Source organism: Vicia villosa, unplaced genomic scaffold (genome assembly GCF_029867415.1).
Source record: "Vicia villosa cultivar HV-30 ecotype Madison, WI unplaced genomic scaffold, Vvil1.0 ctg.000745F_1_1, whole genome shotgun sequence".
Taxonomy (NCBI): Eukaryota; Viridiplantae; Streptophyta; class Magnoliopsida; order Fabales; family Fabaceae; genus Vicia; species Vicia villosa.
Genome location: NW_026705334.1, coordinates 18,381 through 25,426, shown reverse-complemented (window position 1 = coordinate 25,426; position 7,046 = coordinate 18,381).

The following is a 7,046-nucleotide window of genomic DNA, read 5'->3' as shown; positions in this document are numbered from 1 at the left end:
AATGAGTTTGAGATTACAGACCTTGGGAAAATGTCATATTTTCTAGGGATGGAGATTCTGTACTCAGAAGATGGTATCATTCTGCATCAGCTGAAGTATGAGTTAGAACTTCTGAAGAAATTCAAGCTGGAGAATTGCAAAGCTGCTGTTACACCGTCAGAAATGAATCAGAAGTTGGACTCTGATTCTGAAGGTGAAGATGTTGATGCTACGGTATTCAAACAGCTGGTTGGTTCTCTAAGGTATTTGTGTAATACCAGGCCTGATATATGCTACGCAGTTGGATTGGTTAGTAGGTTCATGAGCAAACCTAAGTGGTCCCATTACCAAGTTATTGTCAGAATCTTGAGATATGTCAAGGGAACTCTAAAGTATGGCATATTATTTCCTTCTGGGAGAAAGGAAGAATCAGAGTTATTGAGTTATTCTGATTCTGATTGGTGTGGAGACAGAGTTGATAGAAGAAGTACTTCTGGATATTTGTTCATGTTTCTGGGAGGTCCTATTTCTTGGAGTTCCAAGAAGCAACCTGTTGTTGCTCTATCAACTTGTGAAGCTGAGTACATCGCAGGCGCTGTAGCTGCATGTCAAGCTGTGTGGCTTCTGAACTTATTAGAAGATCTGAAGATGAAAGTGAAGAAGCCTCTAAAGCTGATGATTGATAACAAGTCTGCAATCAATCTTGCCAAGAATCCGGTGTTACACAGAAGAAGCAAGCATATTGAGACTAAGTATCATTTCTTGAGAAGCCAAGTCCAGAATGGAACATTAGAAGTTATGCACTGTAGCACCCAGAAGCAAATGGCAGATGTTCTGACGAAGGCGGTCAAGACGGATCAATTTCTGCTCTTAAGGGATGGAATTGGCGTTGTCATCTTTGATTGAAGAATATGAATTAAGGGATGGTATTGAAGAGTAATTCAATATTCAAAAGATGAACATTAGAAGTTCTGATGTGGGCTGATCTTCTGATGGTTACTCAGAAAATAGTGTTGACCAGAAGATGTTATTTTCTGGGCCCTATTAGCTTAGCTGTTTAGTAGTAAAGGTACTTTAGTATTTTGTAGTACTGTATTGTTTGTACCTTAGACTTGTTCACTAAGTTTACTGTTTTAGGGCTTATGTGGCAAGATTTTCTTTTCCTATAAATAGCCTTGTAATAGCTATCATTATTAGAAGAATACAACATTTATTCTCTCATCTCTTTTGCGCTGTTATTCTTTTATTCTCTTTGTCATCATCTTTATTCACTGTGCACCAACAATTGGTATCTAGAGCTCCGGTTCCAAACACAGGGAAACGCGAGTGAACGTGAGTCTGTGTGACTGTGTGATTGATTTTGTTTCTGGGAAACAAAGTTGTGTTGAATCACATTTTTCTTGGTTGTTTGTGGGTTGGGAAACACTGTGTGAGTGTGAGTGAAATCTGATTTTTCTGCACAAGTTTAAAGATGAGTGGAAGCAACTTGAATACCAAACTTCCAATTCTTGATGGTAAAAACTGGAATAGATGGATGATTCAAATGCGTGTATTATTTGGTGCTTAAGATGTTTTAGATCTTGTCACTAGAGGATATGTTCCGGTTGCAGCGGATGCAACGGAAGAACAAAGAGAAGCGCAGAGGGAAACGAACAAGAGAGATCAAAAGGCGTTGTTCTTCATCCATCAGTGTGTGAATGTGAATGTGTTTGAGAAGATTTTTGATGCTACGACGTCTAAGGAGGTGTGGGATATACTGGTCAGGTGTTACGGTGGTGACATATCAGTAAAGAAGGTGAAGCTTCAATCCCTGAGAAAGCAATATGAAAATATCAACATGAAGAACAATGAGAAAGTTTATGAGTATATCTCTAGAGTGATTGTGATCACTAATGAGATGAAGGCTTGTGGAGAAACCCTTTCTGAACAAGTAATCATAGAGAAGATATTGAATTCTCTTACTCCTCAATTTGATTATATTGTTGTATCCATTGAACATTCTAAAGATTTGGAAACCATGAGAATAGAAGAGTTGCAAAGCAGTTTAGAAGCACAAGAGTTGCGTCTGACTGAGAGAACTTCTGAGAGAGGAGTTGAGCAAGCTCTGAAGGCTTCTTTTGTCAAGAAGGACCAGAAGCATAGACGTGGTGATAGATTCCAGAAGGAAGCCTCAACTTCTGATGAGAAGAGATATCAGAAGGGAAAGGATAAGAAGAAATTTCAATGTTACTGTTGCAAATAGTTTGGCCATTTTGCTAGAGACTGTTTGGCAAACAAAGGAAGGAAATCAGAAGAAGCAAATATAGCTTGAGGTGATTCTGATGACGAACCTGTGCTATTGATGGCTTCAGAGTCTGACGTAAGATGTGTGTCAGAGTGGTGGTATATGGACACTGGGTGTTCAAATCACTTGACTGGAAACAAACAATGGCTGATAGACTTTGACTCTGAAAGGAGGACAAAGATCAGATGTGCTGATGATAAGTATCTTATTGCAGAAGGTATGGGAAATGTCAAAGTCAAAGTGAAGAATGGAAAGACTGTTCTAATCAAGGACGTTTGGTATGTTCTTGGGATCAGAAGCAATCTGATGAGTGTAGGTCAGCTTATTGAGAAAGGTTTCTCAGTTGTTATGAAGAACAACCTCTTGAAGTTGTATGATTCCAATCAGAAGTTTGTTAGACGCTGGCCTAAAGATCTAGAGGGGGGGTGAATAGATCTCACTAAGTTTTTACGGATTTTTCTACTGACTCGAGCGAAAGCGGTTCTGAATCGACTTGCGTCTATTCCGGACCGCTATTGCAAAGGTCGTATGTATTTCAAAACCAAAAAGTAAGTGGAATTGATGGTGAAGTAATATGATGGCTAACCAATACGTTTAACAACTGAAAACCAATTAACTCCTAGATTGACAACTTTGATTTGCAATGCAGTAAGATTGGATTAAGCAAAAACACAAACACTTGGTGATACGTTCAAATTGATAGTGATTCAAGTTGTGGTGAATTGTGATGTTTGTGCAGAACTTTAATTCACAATTTTAACACTTGAATCGTTGATCAATTTTGCACTTATAACCAATTATGAACAGAAAGTAAAAGAGAAAGTAAAAGCGACAAGAACACGATATTTGTTTAGGCAGTTCGTCGATCGTCCTCGCTACGACTACGTCTGCCCCCAATTCCAAATTGAAATTGGGTAATCTTTCATTAATGTTGAAAGTAGTATATACAAAGAAGATAACAAAGCGATAAACGATAAACCAATTATGTCGATCCTTTGAATCTTCTTCCCCCTTAATCTTGAGCCAGATCAAGGTTATCCAAGAGCTTCACTTTGATTCCCTTCTGCAGTGTCTTGATTCCTTGAACTCCCCGTTCCTCAATCGTTACACTCAGCCGAATCCTCAATGAACGCCTCTTGATAAAAACCCCCAAGAACCACCCGTCGTGGAGGACAAAACCCGCAGATTTTATTCACCAACAAACCCCACAAACCTTCACCCACTAGGAATCTTCAATTCCGTTCCATGGACGTTATCGAACTCATCACTAACCCACAACGCAAGAATGATTATGTGTAATTGTGTTGGAGATGATGAAGAACGAAGATGAGAAGCGTTTGTGTATCTTTCAGTCGTTGGTGTTATTTGAATAATTACCCTTGCACAATATATATGATTGCATAACAGTTAGAACCAAGAAAAACTGATTTTTGAACTTTCTTGATCAGTTAGGTCGACCACTTGTAGTGCTTAGGTCGACCTAACAGAGCTTGCAGAATTTTGCTCCCAGTTAGGTCGACCTGTTGAAGGAGTAGGTCGACCAGAATCCTCTTCTGATGCATTCTGGGGACATTTTCACAGATTAGGTCGACCTAGTTGATGTGTAGGTCGACCTAACAGGCTGATATGTAGAATTCATCAATTTAGGTCGACCTAAATGATGTGTGAGTCGACCTAGCAGGGGTATATGAATTTTTCTCCATTTTAGGTCGACCTGGGTTGATGGTAGGTCGACCTAACTGCTGTTTTTCTGCATTCTTCTTGTTTTGCTTGTGTTGAGGCAACCTATAAACATATAAACATAATGGGTTGACCTATGAGTGATCAATGCTTGCTTTTCTTTAAGTTTTCTGCTTCCGTCTTGTTGTTTGAATGCTTATTTGAGTTTGCCATGAATCAAAAACATCTTTGAGTGTAATCTTGTATTCACAAAGTTGATTATGCAATCTGAACAGGGAAGCAACAGAACATTCAAGGTGAATGTAGAAACAGCTGAAACAGAGTGTCTGAGTGATGAAGGCTCAGAAGGTGATAGTAAGTTGTGGCATAAGAGGTTGGGGCACTTGAACTATAGAAGTCTGGGGCATCTAAGTTACAAGAAGCTCGTGTGTGGCATTCCAAATATTGTGAAGCCTGAGAAGTCATGTGAGGTATGCATGAAAGGCAAGCAACCCAGATTGCCATTTGTATCAGAAGTTGCTCCAAGAGCAAAGCATGCTCTGGGAGTAGTGCACTCTGATGTGTGTTGACCATTTCCAGAACCTTCACTTGGAGGAAATAGGTATTTTGTGTCTTTTGTGGATGAGTTCACAAGAATGACGTGGGTAACACTTATCAAGTTTAAGACTGAGGTGTTCATAGAATTCCAGAAGTTCAAGGTGAAGGCTGAGAAGCAGAGTGGTCAGAAGATAAAGATTCTCAAAACGGATGGTGGAGGCGAGTATAACTCTACAGAATTCCAGAAGTTCTGTGATGATAATGGAATTGAGCATGAGGTTACCACTCCTTATACTCCTCAACACAATGGTCTTGCTGAACGTAGAAATCGTACTTTGCTTGATATGACGAGAAATATGCTTAAAGAGAAGAAGCTTCCTCATAATCTATGGGGAGAAGCTGTTGCTACTGCATCATATGTGCTCAACAGGTGTCCATTCCAACAAAGAGGCTGAAGGAAATTGTTCCTTTAGAGAAGTGGAATAAGGAGAAGCAGAGTGTTAGTCATCTGAAGGTTATTGGTTCTGTGTGCTACAAACACGTTTCAGAAGCTAGAAGGAAGAAGCTAGATGATAGAAGCAAAGTGATGTTATTGGTGGGGTACCATAGTACAGGTGCATACAAGCTCTATTGTCCAGAAACTAACAAAGTTGAAGTCAACAGAGACGTCATTATGAAGGAATCAGAAGTTTAGGATTGGAGAGAGTCTCAACCAACTTCTGATGTAGAGATAACCTTTGAAGAAAAGTTAGAGTCAGAAAATGAAGAATCTTCTGAAGACGAGTCAGAAGATGAAGCATCTTCTGAAGATGAGTCAGATGGAGAATCTGATTCTGATCCAGATTCTGATGATGACCCAGAATCTGGTGGTAGTCATGATTCTGGAAGGGAAAACTCTGAAGACGTAGAGTCTGGAGGACAAGCTTCTGGAGATGATCATGAAGGTGGAGACTCTGGAGGTGGTGACTCTGGAGTAGTTGACTCTGAAGTAGCTCAACGGCCACAAAGAGTCAGAACAATACCTAGAAGGTTTGCAGATTTTGACATGTTGCAAGACACAGAAGTTGACTCAGAAGGAGATGTCATTCAGTGTGCCATGTTAGTAGATTCTGAACCAGTGAGTATTGAAGAAGCGCTCAATAAGAAGGTCTGGCTGAATGCCATGAAAGAAGAACTTGAGGCTATAGAAAGAAACAAGACTTGGAAGCTGGCAGAACTTCCAAATAAGAAGAAAGCCATCAGCGTCAGATGGGTTTTCAAGGTAAAGCTGAAGCCAAATGGATCAGTTGGTAAACACAAAGCGAGGCTAGTGGCAAGAGGTTTTCTTCAGAAACCTGGACTAGATTACTTTGAGGTGTTTGCTCCTGTAGCTAGACATGAAACAATCAGACTGGTGATTGCGTTAGCTGCGAACAGAGGTTGGTCCTTGATGCATCTGGATGTAAAGTCTGCATTTTTGAACGGTCCATTACAAGAGGAGGTATACGTGTCACAACCCCCTGGCTCTGTGAAAAAGAATCAGGAAGGGGTGGTGTACAAATTACATAAAGCTCTATATGGATTGAAGCAATCACCCAGAGCTTGGAATTTGAAGATTGATTCATTTTTCAAGAAGCAAGGGTTTCAGAAGTGTGAGATGGAATATGGAGTCTATGTGCAACATTCTGGAAGCAATATGATTCTGTTGTGTCTGTATGTTGATGACATGTTGCTTACGGGGAGTTGTCCAGAAGATCTGATGAAGTTCAAGAAGGTGCTGATGAATGAGTTTGAGATTACAGACCTTGGGAAAATGTCATATTTTCTAGGGATGGAGATTCTGTACTCAGAAGATGGTATCATTCTGCATCAGCTGAAGTATGAGTTAGAACTTCTGAAGAAATTCAAGCTGGAGAATTGCAAAGCTGCTGTTACACCGTCAGAAACGAATCAGAAGTTGGACTCTGATTCTGAAGGTGAAGATGTTGATGCTACGGTATTCAAACAGCTGGTTGGTTCTCTAAGGTATTTGTGTAATACCAGGCCTGATATATGCTACGCAGTTGGATTGGTTAGTAGGTTCATGAGCAAACCTAAGTGGTCCCATTACCAAGCTGTCGTCAGAATCTTGAGATATGTCAAGGGAACTCTAAAGTATGGCATATTATTTCCTTCTGGGAGAAAGGAAGAATCAGAGTTATTGAGTTATTCTGATTCTGATTGGTGTGGAGACAGAGTTGATAGAAAAAGTACTTCTGGATATTTGTTCATGTTTCTGGGAGGTCCTATTTCTTGGAGTTCCAAGAAGCAACCTGTTGTTGCTCTATCAACTTGTGAAGCTGAGTACATCGCAGGCGCTGTAGCTGCATGTCAAGCTGTGTGGCTTATGAACTTATTAGAAGATCTGAAGATGAAAGTGAAGAAGCCTCTGAAGCTGATGATTGATAACAAGTCTGCAATCAATCTTGCCAAGAATCCGGTGTTACACGGAAGAAGCAAGCATATTGAGACTAAGTATCATTTCTTGAGAAGCCAAGTCCAGAATGGAACATTAGAAGTTGTGCACTGTAGCACCCAGAAGCAAATG